Source organism: Cryptomeria japonica, chromosome 7 (assembly GCF_030272615.1).
Source record: "Cryptomeria japonica chromosome 7, Sugi_1.0, whole genome shotgun sequence".
NCBI lineage: Eukaryota > Viridiplantae > Streptophyta > Pinopsida > Cupressales > Cupressaceae > Cryptomeria > Cryptomeria japonica.
Genome location: NC_081411.1, coordinates 113,728,367 through 113,743,489, shown reverse-complemented (window position 1 = coordinate 113,743,489; position 15,123 = coordinate 113,728,367). Strand labels below are relative to the sequence as shown.

General features: G+C 38.2%; 1 protein-coding gene across 5 annotated transcripts in view; it reads right to left on the bottom strand.

Annotated features, from left to right (window-relative positions):
* Nucleotides 1-15,123, bottom strand: part of LOC131061220 (lactoylglutathione lyase-like) — a 57,839-nt gene that overhangs the window by 22,000 nt on the left and 20,716 nt on the right. The window lies entirely within an intron of this gene.

Genomic DNA, 15,123 nt, shown 5'->3' with positions numbered 1-15,123 from the left:
TAAAGTCAATATTATATTTTATTTTTCTTCAACCAGCATGAAAATGTCATTCTCAGCACACCACGGGGGTATATAAAGAAACATCTCTAGAAGTAGCAAAAACCTATATTTGTATCATCGTTCTTGTAACCTATAGACAAAAGCACACACGTCAATTGTTAAGATTTATCTTAATCATAAAAATTAGCAGAGATCTTTCAGGTCATGTCGGTCTTCAAATATTTGATCAGAAATTGCTATGATTATTAAGCTAAGCTTTATGTGAGAAATCACTGCAATAAGCATGCTTACTACAGATAACAGCACAAAACTTTGTTAAAGAGATCACATAATCTTCTTGAATTAATTTCATTCCCTTGTTTCTAAAATGTCATAATAGCCACTTTCGGGCATAATATTGTGTGCTACTCAAGCAAGTAAGTCCATTTAAATATCCTACACAGGCAAATAGGAATCCTGGAAAGGGGCTGGCACCCCTTCAATTAACAGAGAAAGAGAATCATGACTATCCTGTTTTAAAGACTATCATGTTTTATCTTGCACAATACATCATAAGATATCCTGAATGAATCAATTATATGGTAAATCTATATGTTCAGTGTTATATCTGTATGTATTGATGAGAAATAATCTTATTTTTATGCTCATGATTTTAATTGGTGGGTCCTCCAACCTCCTCTCAGTGCTCGTAGAGTCTGGTAATCAAATCTAACATGCAAATCTTCAGTACTCCCAATAGCACCATCAAATTGTCCAATGATAAAGTTTCCATAGATAGAAGCAATTAGTAGCACGTAGGGCATGGAAAGTGTACCAATGTATAAAGCAAGAGAAAATAATGGGGTTTTTGACTCCATCCATATTGCATCTATCGACGGTGTTTTTATGCACTATGCAACACAGAATAAAATACTGAGTATTATATCCTCTCTTGAACAAAATCCTACCAAGTGCTAAACTGCATGATCAAATGGGATGACTCCAAGGTTCCGAATGTCAGGTCTTGACGTGCTCTTGGATAGACTCAGTTGTTTGATGTGATATTGCTGAAATCACAAGGTGGACTTACGTTGAACTTGAATGTTTGAAATACTGCTAGAATGTAAAATTTACTTGATTTTAAAAAAAAGGAAAAAGGATGAGGGTTTAGGAAGCTACTCTAATCCTAGGAATGCAAGAGCAATGGACCTTTTTTTATGGAACTCAACTAAGCTTTGCTTTGACATGCAGTGAATATCTCCACAAGGCTAGTGCGATCTTCTAGGGATAGCTAATGATTTTCAAATCACCACTACAAGCATGGATACCTTCAAGGTGAAGCATATCAATGATGGAATAGTAATTGAAATTAAGCTTAGCTAAGATGGATCTAGTTGACTACACAAAGTTCTTCCATTCATCTAAACAACATGAAAATTAAACGAGAAGTAGAGACCATGCAAATTGCTAAATCAACATATGAATTTCACCATATCTTCAATGAAGTTTACGTGCTTCTTAAAACAATGTCTTGGCAACAATCTTTGCCTTCTCATCCTACTCTACTCTAATTATCTACTTGCTATCTACTACTTTCTACTAACTATTGACTATTCACTATTAACCTTTACAAATGAAAGAGCGGAGCCTTATATAGTGATCTCATTACATTGAGCGGCTCAGATTGATTCACAACCAATGGCCAAGATTGAAAGATAGAAACCCTAATTAGTGTTTGTTACAGCCATTACAAAGCATTTAATGCTTGACCAATGACAAAATTACATTTAATGGGACGCATGTCCTTCCTTGAATAATTGACCAATAGATGGTGATGGTAGGTGTATCGGACTTTGTGCCCATGTGGTAGTTATCCTCTTTGACGGATAAGTCAGGTACATTGAATTTGGACATGTCTACTTGGAATGATATGATTGTCTAAGTGATGACTTGACGCCACCTCAGCTTGCTTGATCCTTGTAACTCATCACAAGTGTAGGTGATTGAAACATATCTCTTCTTGATCATTTCACCCTTCATCTTCTTGTTTGGGAATTCTACCTTAGTGCTGCATTTGATGTAGACCTTGTGACGTTTGTGCTTGATCCTTCCTTCTTGCCTTGAATGCATTAATCTTACTTGTACAATGTTGTCTTCTTCATGCGGTGGAAATCCTTTATTCCAAGCCTAGAATCTTCGTGTGCTCCCCTTGATGTCGATGATCTCTATTCTTGCCTTATAGTGCTTTGATGATGATCCCATCAACTGCCTTGTATGAGCTTGAGACTCAAAGTGTTGCAATGTTTTCCTTGGGCCCTTTTGTCTTTGCTTACGTGGTGAAAACTTGATGTTGTATGTGAGCTGATGTTCCTTCCAAGCCTTGAAGTCTTGACCATTTTCACCTTCCTTTGCATGTTCATTCTAATTGCATCAAACCTAGAAACAAACATAATTTGAATCAACAGAGTGCAGAAAGTACTTAATCGAGCTCCTACCACCTTCTCTAGATCTAGGAATGAATTTTCTGATCATGAAACATCTGATTTTGTGTCTCAGGCCTGATTTGATAGGTTTCAGGTCTTGGAGAGACTTGATTTGCATTGGTTTCAGGTGGCAAAGGAAGTGCCAATCCTTAGATTGCACATTTGGGGGGTCAAAGGAAATGAAGACCTTAGGTCGCACTTTTGGGTCATCAAAGGAAGTAAACTCCTTAAGTCGCACATTTGGGGTATCAAAGGAAGCAAAATCCTTAAGTCGCACATTTGGGGTATCAAAGGAAATAACCCAATCCTTAAGTCGCGGATCTAGACCCTCAAAGAAAGTGTTAACTTGCTGATTAGAGGAGGCTTTGGAAAGCAAGACCCTTAGTTCGCTGATTTGAAGTCTCATAGGAAGCCAAATGCTTAAGTCGCTCTTTGGAGGGGTCAATGGAAATGATCAAAATGCCTAAGTCGCTGATTTGGGCAATCAAAGGAAATGGAAAATCGTAGGTCGCTGATTTGACCCCTCATTGGAAGTGATCGACTTCCTTCCTAACTTTATATCACTTAAGCCTCTTTGCAACACACTTAGCAAAATCATGATCTCCTTCAATACAATGGAATACAAAAACCTTAGTTTGCTGATTCAAGGGGTCAAAGGAAGTGGAAAACCCTTAGGTCGCTGATTTTGGGGGGGGCAAAGGAAGTCTTAGCTCATGCTTTTGGGGTGTCAAAGGAAGTCCTCCAAAATAGCAACTTTCGCTGTTTTGATCCATTTTGTCCAAGCTTCTCATGATAATTTGAACTTCAGCTCCCTTTTCCTTAGAATATTGACCTCTAAAACCAACTTGCCTTAGCCAAATTTGCATTTCATTTCCATTAAAGCAAGCAAAAGATGTGAATCATTCATTCTCGAAATGCTGGATGTGAGAACTAACCGAACTCAATTCGTCCAAAGAGAGAGACTTGAATTGATTATCTCCTAGCCACCTGAGACATCGAACCTCTTCCAAGTGAAAGGCTAATAGCTAAAGATTCCACAACTAACCTAGAAAGCAGTAAAAAGTGGGGGTCCACATTTGCAATGGGGCAATGTGTGAAATCGTCACAACAGCACCCATTACAGAAAAATATATTTTCATTGACAAAACAATGTTCTAAAAAGATGTAGGGAAGTCTCAAGTATAGAAAACTAACATCACAAGTGGATCCAGAATATTCCAAAACCTTCAAAATGCGTAGTCATTTTATATACATATGCTTAACCTGTAATATCCCTGTCCGACTTCTGAAACGAAACAAACAAAAACAACCTTGTATGGTCTAGGTGTGGCAAGCCTAGGACACTAGTCAGTAGCAGAAACAATTATTAGACTCAGCGAGAATAGTAAATAAAGGTTTTTGAAGATGTCTACAAGTCTTCATTAAGTATTGTTAATATCAATATGCAGCGATAAGTTTATAAGACAAAACAGTTCTGTTGATACCTCAAGAAAGCTCCTTTTATTATCTTTATAAATGGAGTTGATAACATACTAAGACAAAGCAAGATTACTGGCAAGTGTATGAGCAAGTTGTTGGGAATTGTCATTCATGCCTAATGACATTTATGTCAAGGAAATCATCGTTGAAGTATACTACACATTCAAGGAACAAGATATGAACAAAGGCAGTGATTTATATTTGTGAAGCAGAAACATACACTGCAACATTTATAATACAACTCTTGAAAGCAGCAATGGATAGCAAGAACAAGATGGCTGTTTGATGACTGATTTAAGAACAAACAGCAATTGGAATGGTCACTTTATAAGAAAGCGGTGATAGTATTAAGAAAGAAGCAACAACTTTATTAAATAAAAGCAGCACAGGTCAACTCATTACAAAATGTATGTGACAAGATAACAGCAATTAGCATGAAGAAAGCACACTGGTTGACCAAAGGCAAGAAACATTATTATGGATGAACAAGAGCTTTAAAATACTACCAGACTATATGTGAAGAGATATTAACATTGCAGTGTCGATAAGTTTGAAATAGATCAAATCACTGTCCATGAGGAGGCAATACAGATAGAATGAAACAAGTAATATCCTTCTATGTGATCGCTGTCAAGAGAGTACTCCAGGTTGACCCCCGAACAACAGACTATCTCCTATAATATCGCTTTCTAAGGAGGAGAAGTCCGATCTGCTTTACTGACTAATAACAAATTAATCAGAAGAGGCATGATTTAGTAAAGGGTTGCAAAGGTTGGAAGTTGAGATGCAACCTCTCACCACATATACCATCGCATCATACATTAAGGTGATCACAAGTCTTTCCAAAGCATGGGAGTTTGTTTCATTATCTTGTTTCATATTTAGCACTCAAGGAGTCTTTAACATCCATGTGAGAGGGGGGTATCAAAGCGCCCTACTGCAAGAAGAAGTGTGCATAAGTAGAGGGCAGTATTTCAGACACAGCGCCATAGATTATAGCAAGGATACAAAGACAGATCAGGCACGGCTACTTGATTGAGGTCTAGCCTCTCTTATTATCATGGCATGAACACATAGTCTAATCTGAAACAGCACTTGCTTGTTTTTCATTTATATTCAAGGCACTTATTAACTCAGATTGTGGCACTATTATTCATTTCATTGTTTCTATTGATATATACATATATACAATCAATCATCAAAACCATTACTAAGATAGAATTGTTTATTTAAGCAAACTGAAAGTGACTTAATTAGTATTAGTTGCAAGCTATAGTTATCTTTTAAAGACAAATTTTAATTATCTCTAGAAGGGACATTACACAACCAAACAGGAAAAAACATGAAAAAGATAGATAAAGATAGATGGTATGGTCATTTAAAACAAGATTTCACATAATTAAAAGAAAAATAAGCAATCTACATGTTTTGATCATGTGACCTACTGGTTCATAACAAAGGAGCTTCACCAATTCTTCTCTAAAACCTATTGAAGATGCATCTCTTGTGTCTTTCTATTCAGAAAAGGCAATATTTTCTTTTTAAAAACTTACATGCAGGCTTAAGTTTGAGGAATGACTCCTTGCAATATTCATATTTTACCTTGCAATATCTGATGCTTATTCATTGTCTCAACAATTTCAAAATATAGCAGTTCATGTGATGTCCCCTACTTGGAAGCTGTCATGTTTTCAACAATTATCATACATTACTCAATGCATTATCAAGTTATTATGCTTTTTTCAATCAATTCTACATTTTATAATTCATAGCCCTCTATATTATGATCTAACCTTGTTATTACCTAACCCTAAGGAAGGGGTAATTATGTTACCAGGGCGCTGAGAAACCAAACTACAACAGGCTCCCTCAAGATTTACGGATGCAGGCCCTTAACCCATCTCGGAACTACTCCCTCAGGGTTTATGGGACACTGATCCTTACCCCATATCGGGACCACCTAATTGGTTAATAATTAGACCACCTCTTCCTTAGCACAGATCTAGCCCATCCTCCATAGGCATTAGCAGAAATATCAAGGACTAGGCTATCAGAATACTAACTTCTCATTAATTATTAATATATATGAAATTAAGTACAATTGTAATACATATTGCAGTCTATATAAATATTACTACTAAATTCTGCATAAGAACATTATCAGGCTTCATATATTAAGCATACATATTAAGCACATCCACATGCATACCACCAAGAACGAAGGTGTTACTACCTGTAACTTAATAACAAATCTGGTCTGATCTGATCGATGGTGACGTCACTGGAGACTTTTGGTTCCTGTCCTCTATATCTCTCAATGTGAGAGAGTGGTCACACCTCTTCATCATTTTTGCCCTTTGAAAGGGCCACAACCTTTCATGATCAGATCTGCACTTCTGATTCCCAAATTATTCCCCCCTCAAATTTGGTTCTCTTCTCCCTTTTATATCTCATGTTTGAGGGAGTCACAACTTTTCATTTCATGTCTTTTGACTATAAATTAACTTAATTAAATTTTAATTATATTCTTTTATATTTTAATTTTATTATTATTGAATTATATTTCAAAGTGGGGACATTACAGTTCATGATCAAAAAACAATTCACTCTCAGTTCTTCTACCAAGGCCATCTCATGTCACCTATTAAAGAAAATAACATAACATGTAGGAAGAATTTGCAAGTAATATTGTACAGAACAAAATCTGCAAATGCTCTTTCTAGGGGTAAAATCTTCATTTTCTTTGTTGACTTGCATCTGTAAACAAATTGCCAGCACAACCATTCAAATGCAAGACAGTACATCCAAAAGAAATACATTGAAGGGAAATGATCCAACAATTGCCATGTATATAATGCCACAAAGCAAAACCTGAAACAATCACCTGACTTCTTAATCTCAGCCAAATTGCAAGGTTTTTTTCAGCTTCCTTAACTAGACAATAATAAGGATAAATGTTTTACAGTCTAGGGATACACTTTCCATCTTTATTCTCACCACTTCCTGTTCTTTAGCACTCTTGGTCCCCTTTAAAAACTGTTTTCCAAACTATACTTATGTTGGAAATTGTTGTAATTGATGTCAAAGGACTGCTGAAGCAACTTGGTCTTCTGTAGAAAATAAGAATTGAAATTGTTGTTTAAATAAATAAATTTCTGTTTATTAATGCTGGCTGACCTCCTCCATTTTTTGGTGCCCTAGACAGGGTTTAATTTAATTTTTCATTCCATCTGCAATCCAATGATCAGCTTTTGGGATTGTCATGAAGCAAGAGATGTAGCTGACAGCACAACAGATGTCAGGTCTAGTGGCAGTGAGGTAGATGAGGCTGCCTACTAGTTGCCTGAATTCGGTTTCGTCTACTGCGGGTGAATCAGACTTGGCTGATAACTTCAGCCTTTTCTCCATAGGTGTGGAAGCGGGTTTACAATCTTGCATTCGAAACTTGTCGAGAAAACTGCGGGCATACTTGGACTGTGAAATAAAGATACTGTCATCAGTCTGCCACAGTTTGACACCTAAGCAATAATGGAGAAGCCCCAAATCTGTCATGTCAAAAGCTTGGTACAAGTCCTGTTTGATGGCTGTAATCAAATGTACTGAATTGCCAGTAATGATCAAGTCATCCACGTAGACAACAAGAAAGAGGATATCATCACCAAAGAGTTTGGCATACAGATTAGTGTCAGAGGGACTGTGCTGAAAACCATGTTCAACCAAATTTTGATCAATCTTAAAGTACCAAGCCCGAGGGGCTTGCTTCATGCCATAGAGGGCTTTAACCAATCTACAAACCTGATGTTCCTTACCAGGAACCATGAAGCCAAGAGGTTGAGTCATATAAACTTCTTCTTGCAACTCACCATTGAGGAATGCACTCTTAACATCCATTTGGTAAAGTTTCCATCCAAACTGAGCTGCAATGGCGAGAAGAAGACGAATAGTGCTCATCTTGGTAGTAGGAGCAAAAGTCTCCTTGTAGTCAATGCCCTCCTGTTGTGTAAAACCCCGAGCAACCAATCTAGCCTTGTACTTATTAAAAGTAACATCTGCATGATACTTGACTTTGTAAACCCATTTACAGCTGATGGGTTTCTTCCCACGAGGCAAATCAGAAAGAACCCAAGTGTTATTCTTCAGAAGACTACAGTATTCTGTCTCCATAGCCTTTTCCCACTCAGGAATGCCTTTAGCCTCGAAATATGTCTGGGGCTCATGGATGTTGTGGATGTTGGCCATAAGTGCAAAGTTGACTGTATTCTACTGCTTTCTTTTGTGTCGAACGGATCTATCCTCAAGAAGCTCATCATCACGAAGATCTCCTATAGTCTTGGCCCACCATTTAGGCCTGAGGGTAGAAGTACCAACATCTGGCATTGGAGGAACAACATCCCCTAGAGTTTTCGGAACAAAGTCATCTAGATGCAAATCATGTGACAAATAAGGTGGTGCTGGATCGGTAGATTCCTCATCTTCAAAGTCAGAATGCTCTGAAGCCCTCCCATCATGGGAACCAAGAGGAAGACGAACACCAACATCAAAAGTCTTAACAGACGGAGTCTAGGACTCGGAGTAGTAGATGGCATAAATGGACCAATAGTCTCATCAAACACAACATCACGGCTGAAAATGACGATCTGTCTCCACATCAATCAACCTGTAGGCCTTATGGTTGTCGTTGTAACCAGTAAACATAAGTGTTTGCCTCTTTGAATCCAGCTTAGCACGTTTGGTGTCTGGAATCCATACATGAGAGGTAGAACGGAAGACTTTCAAATGGCCCACTTTAGGCTTGCATCTTGACCAGGCTTCTTCAAGAATCATCTTCTTAACGACATGTGTAGGTGACTGATTCAAAAGGTAGACTATAGTGTAAACTGCTCCAACCCAGTATTTCTTAGGAACATTGCGATGCTCTATCATCAAACGAGCCATTTCAGTAATGGTGTGATTCCTACATTCAACGACACCATTCTGCTGAGGGGTGTATGGTGTGGTGAGTTGGCGTTTAATGCCATGTGTAGTACAAAATGTAGAGAAGTCATTGGAACAAAACTCCCCCCCATTATTTGACCTTAGAGTGCCAATCTGAGAATCGGATCCTTTTCCAACTAAGGCCTTAAACTACTGAAATGTACTGAACACATCTGATTTATTTTTCAAAAAATACACCCACATTTTACGATTGAAATCGTCAACAAATAACAAGAGGTACTTGCAACCAATAACAGATGGAGTGTTTATTGGCCCACATACATAAGCGTGAACCAACTGAAGGACCTTGGAGGCTCGCCAAGAATCACCATCCGAGAATGGTGTCTGATGCCGCTTCCCAGGTTGACAAGCTCCACAAACTCCATGATTTTGAGGTTGGATCTCAGGTAGACCAATAACCAAACCCTCCCGATATAACTGAGAGAGATAGTGCACGTTTAAGTGCCCATAACGTTGATGCCAAAGTGTTATGATGGATGTACTTTGAGCAACCAGAGCGTGCTCCTGAGAATCGCCAAAATCAGCAAGTCTATACAAACTATGATCCTCAAGTCCCATAGCGATTGTAGTACGAGTCTCCCTATCAACAATGTTGTAGATGGATGAACTAAAGACAACATCTAATTGAGGAGAATGCCTCATGATTTGACTGACGGAGAGGAGATTATGTTCCATGCCTGGAACATAGTAGACATCAAGAACAATTAAATTTCTACCGCCTGAGTGAATCTGGACAGTGCCCTTACCAGCAACTGTGTACTCTTCTCCTCCGAAGATTACTAAATCCGAGAATGGATCAAATTGCGTGAACCAATCCCGACGATGAGTAAAATGTCGTGAAGCCCCTGAATCAATATACTAGGTAGAAGAGTGTACTAGATCTACTGTTCTCTTGGCCATAAAAGCATAGAAAGCAGATTTTTTATGCTCAGAGTGTTCGGCGACATTTGCTTTCTGTTGAGACCCTCCCTGCTTCTTTTGTTCAGAAGCCAATCGAATTCGACACTCGGCCTTCATGTGACCAAACTTATGACAATAATTGCACTGAACGTTCTTCTTTTTGTTGTCTTGAGAAGAACTAGAGCCTTTCAACTGAGAAGATTGAGGCTTCCCTTTGTTCTTCGCAGAAGATTTGGCAAAGAACGCTTGCTCGGTGGAGGTGGAACTAGTACTACTTCCAAACTGTTGCCGCCACCGATCTTGCTGTAAAAGCTTGTTACAAAGATCGGGAAACTTCAAATCGACGTCAATGGAAGCGATATTTAGCGTTTCAATGAAATGCTCATAAGATTTTGGCAAACTCTTCAGAGTGATGACAACCATGTCCTCTTCCTCCATTGTGCGACCAATCGCCTCAAGTTGATCACGGATGTCCTTGATCTTGGTCAAGTGATCCTGCAGAGGTGTCCTCTCGTCCACCATAATCGATAAGAGCATGTTCTTCAGAAAGAATGCTCTGCTCTTGTCAGAGGTTTCATGAAGACTCTTCAATTGATCCCATATCTCCTTCGTAGTTTTGTCGTACGGTACCTGAGGAAGCTGCTCATCGGTGACAGAGAGTTTAATGAGTATGACAGCTTCGCAGTTGCGCTCATCCCATTTGTCCTGGTACCCTAGGCGAATGTGCAAAAACCTGTTGATGTGTTTTTTATGCACATGCGAACACACAATAAAATACCTGTTAGTTTATTGTAGCTTAGTGAGGAAAATAAATAAGGATTCGAATCCTTATAGGGCTTGGGCCTTCTTCTTGATGTAATGTGGAGACTCAGTTGGGTCCTATTCCCATGTAGAGTGTGACCCTTAAATAGGGCAGAACAATTAAGGTAAAGTGTGAAGGTTAAATATAAAATATGGGGCCGACCCCAAAGGAAAACTTGCACGTTAGAACTCATATATAACAAAGTCATTTGCCATTCAATACACACACAAACAGCAAAAAAGGATATCTTCTTTAAAGGTGCGAAAGTTGTTACTGAATTTGGTGAAATTGTTCAAGGAGATTATAGCGAATTTGTTCAAGATCATAGCGAATATTGTTGTTGTTGATAGCAAGTCCTTCAAGGTGCAGATCTGATACGTTGTTGTTGTTGATAGCAAGTTCTTCAAGGTGCAAATCTGATACAGACCCGAAGCAAATATATTCACTTGAAAGGGCAGACTTATTCCCTGTGGAAGTAAGAACCTAGTGCAAACCTGTTCATGTTAAAGAAGTAGATCAGATTTATGCAAGTGTGCAGAATACAGATCTCAAATCTGAGTTGCAGCTAAGTACACATTGTCACCTTTTGGAATTGAATGCATAATCAGACCTGTGGGTCTTTATTGCTAGGTTTTCCCAGGGTATTTGCGTGTCGTGTTTTGTTATTGTTCATCTTTATGTTTATGCCTAATTTTGAAAGTCACTAAACTAAATAGCAAATCAATTAAGATTCAGTTTCTGAGTTTTCCATTAAATCTGAAAGTCTAATTTCAACATGGTATTAGAGCCCTAGGTTTGTATAGAGGTTGTAATCAGATTTGTGCTTCCGTCTAACCTGTTGTTCAAAAGTTTAGTCCCCATGGCTTCTTATATCAGGTCTGAAGATAGGTTTGAAGGTCACACAAATTTCTCTTCTTGGATGGAAGGTTAGGATAATGATGGCATTGAATGATCTTGCTGAATATGTTAGCAAGAATGCTAAGGAACCTGAGGGTGCAAGTGAGAAAGAAGATTGGAAGAAGAAGGACTTCCAAGCTCAAAGGATAATAATAGACTCCATCAGAAATCATTTGGTACCATCCATCTCCATGAAGAAGTCCACCAGGGAGATGTTCTCTACATTGGAAAAGATGTACAAAGTCAACAATACCAACTACATCCTTGCCTTAAGGAATCAGCTCTCCTACATCAAATTAGAGAAAGAAGAACCTGTTGCTGCTTACTTCATGAGAATCACTGAGCTGAGAGATCAGCTTGCCACCTTTGGGAAGAGCATTCAAGATAGTGACTTATCTATGACTGCCCTAAATGGTCTTCCTCCCTCTTGGGAACCATTTGTTCAAGGAATCTGTGCCAGAGTTGAGCTTCCTAAGTTTGATCAATTAATGGGAGATTGCATTCAAGAAGAGTCTTAGTTGGCTATGAAAGGAAAAATTAAGAACCCTTATGATGAGCAACATGTCCTCTTGGCTAAGAAGGAAGGCAGCCATTGGAAGAAGAATGATTTCAAGAGAAATAGAGATTTCAGCTCTCCTACCCCTCCTTCAAAGAAAAGACCAAGAGACTTATCCCACATCCGATGCTTCTGATGCAACAAGCGTGGCCACTTTGCAAGGGACTGTCAAATTTAGGATGAGCAAGAAGATGCAAACATAAATGAAGTATCAAATCCTCACAATAGTGAAGATTTCCTCCTTTGATCTATTGGTTTGTTGATCCATCCTCAAGTTAAATTTTGTTTTAGATTTAAGTTTGGTTCCAACTTTAAGTCAGAAATTTGTTGTGGATTTATCTTCTAGATAGGGTTTTAGAGGGAGTCCCGTGACATCTTTAAAAAATACTCTTTATCTCAGTAAAATCTTATTGCTGGTTTCTAATCATTGTTATCTATTGCTCTAATGAAGGAATTGATAAATGTGTTACTTGATTATTGCAAATGTTTTCCTTTATTATATTCTATGTTGAAACTAACAAGTGTTCTGGTTATATTCTATGATACACTGGGTGTATCATCCACCCTCTACAGAGTGCAAGGTAGCAATTCTTTCTCACCCTCTGCGGAGTGCAAGGTGGCAGTGCTCGTGCAAGGTGAGTCCACCTTCTGCGGAGTGCAAGGTGGTAGTTCTTTCCACCCTCTGCGGAGTGCCATGTGGCGGTTATTTCTCACCCTCTGCGGAGTGCAAGGTGAGTTCACCCTCTGTGGTGTGCAAGGTGACAGGTTGTTCTTCTCAGTGAAGAAGCTTATGTATCCTCTGCGGTTGTGCATGATTTATGTTGTATGGTTATATATATCTTTGAGTATTAATTATTGCAGGTGTGCATATGGAAAGGTCTCTGTCATCCTCTATGGATGTGCATGATGAAAGATCATGGTGTTACATGCAGGTCCCCAGGAAAGTGTAAAGTTATGAAGGGTTGGCTTCATCCTCTACAAGCATTGCAAGAGAAGATCATGTAAAGGTTTATTGTAATATAATTGCGTGATCAAATCACGAATTGTATATTGATTGTACTATTAGGGCTGGGCCCTAATCTTAAATATTGTAATTATTCATGCCATGGGATTGTCCATGTGAATATGGTTATGTATTTATTTTCCTCCCTAGTTAAGACGGAGTGTTAGTTTATCGTAACTTAGTGAGGAAAATAAATAAGGATTCGAATCCTTATAGGGTTGGGCCCTTCTTCTTGATGTAACGTGGAGACTCGGTTGGGTCCTATTCCCATGTAGCGTATGACCCTTAAATAGGGCAGAACAATTAAGGTAACGTGTGAAGGTTAAATATAAAATATGGGCGCCAAAATATGGGGCCGACCCCAAAGGAAAACTTGCACGTTAGAACTCATATATAACAAAGTCATTTACCATTCAATACACACAAACAGTGAAAAAGGATATCTGCTTTAAAGATGCGAAAGTTGTTACTGAACTTGGCGAATCTGTTCAAGGAGATTATAGCGAATTTGTTCAAGATCATAGCGAATATTGTTGTTGTTGATAGCAAGTCCTTCAAGGTGCAAATCTAATAATTTGTTGTTGTTGATAGCAAGTTCTTCAAGGTGCAGATCTGATACAAACCCAAAGCAAATATATTCACTTGAAAGGGCAGACTTATTCCCTGTGGAAGTAAGAACCTAGTACAAACATGTTCATGTTAAAGAAGCAGATCAGATTTATGCAAGTGTGCAGAATACAGATCTCAGATCTGAGTTGCAGTAAAGTACACATTGTCACCTTTTGGAATTGAATGCATAATCAAACATGTGGGTCTTTATTGCTGGGTTTTTCCTCTTAGGAGGTTTTCCCAGGGTATTTGCGTGTCATGTTTCATTATTGTTCATCTTTATGTTTATGCCTAATTCTGAAAGTCACAAAACTAAACAGCAAATCAATTAAGATTCAGTTTCTGAGTTTTCCATTAAATCTGAAAGTCTAATTTCAACAATACCAAGGTATTTTATCCTCTCTTGAACAAAGTCTCTCATATGCTATGCTTCGCGATCAAATGAGACAACTCCAAGGTTACGAAATGTCAGGTCTTGACTTGTGGATAAGTTCAGTGGTTTGATGTGATAATGCTGGAATCACAAAGGGACTTACATTGTACATGAATGCTCAATCTTATCATGGATCGGAATAGGTATGTTGATAACTTAAGATTTGGCAATGGAGCTCCGGACTTAATTTCTAACAAGACTTAAAAAAAGGCAAAAGGAATAGGGTTCAGGAAATCTATCCTAAGGCTAGGAATGTACAAAATGATGAACAAATTTAGTGGAATCAAACTAGGCGAGGTCTCACAAACAGGTATTGACAGAAGCTTAGTGCAATCATCTAAGGTATATTTATTGATTTTCAAACCATTACCATCAAACATTGACACGATCCAAGTTGACGTTTGTCAAGGGATGCATAATAATTGAAGTTAAGCTTACTCAAATTTTCAGTTGACCACACAAGGCGCACTTACCAATGGCAAGAGGCTAATGGTATGGATTAAAGATTCCACACAAATATATTCAACAAATCTTCCACTCAATCTAACAAACATGAAAACAAATTCTAATCTAACTTGGAGGAACTGAGAACCATGAATGCAAAACAACATTTGAAGAACAAAATCACCAACAAATTGAGCAATGATTTAGATTCAAATAGTTGCAGCATATACCAACAATTCTACAAAAACTCTCTTACAAATGAGTGACAATGAGGTATATATAGAGTCTCATATAAAATGGATGGCCAAGATTAAAACTAAATCAAGGACCAAGATATTGCCAACAAAACCCTAGAATTGCCCTAATTGGGGTTTACATCAAAAATGGTGCCATCAACATATGGCCAATAAGAAATGAGGGTAGGTAAGATAAATAATATTTGATGTAGCGCCATGTGTTGCCTATTCCCTCCTTGAATGAATGTTGACTTGGTACCCTTTAATTGAACGAATGGTGACTAGGATGCCACCTCATCTTGCCTTG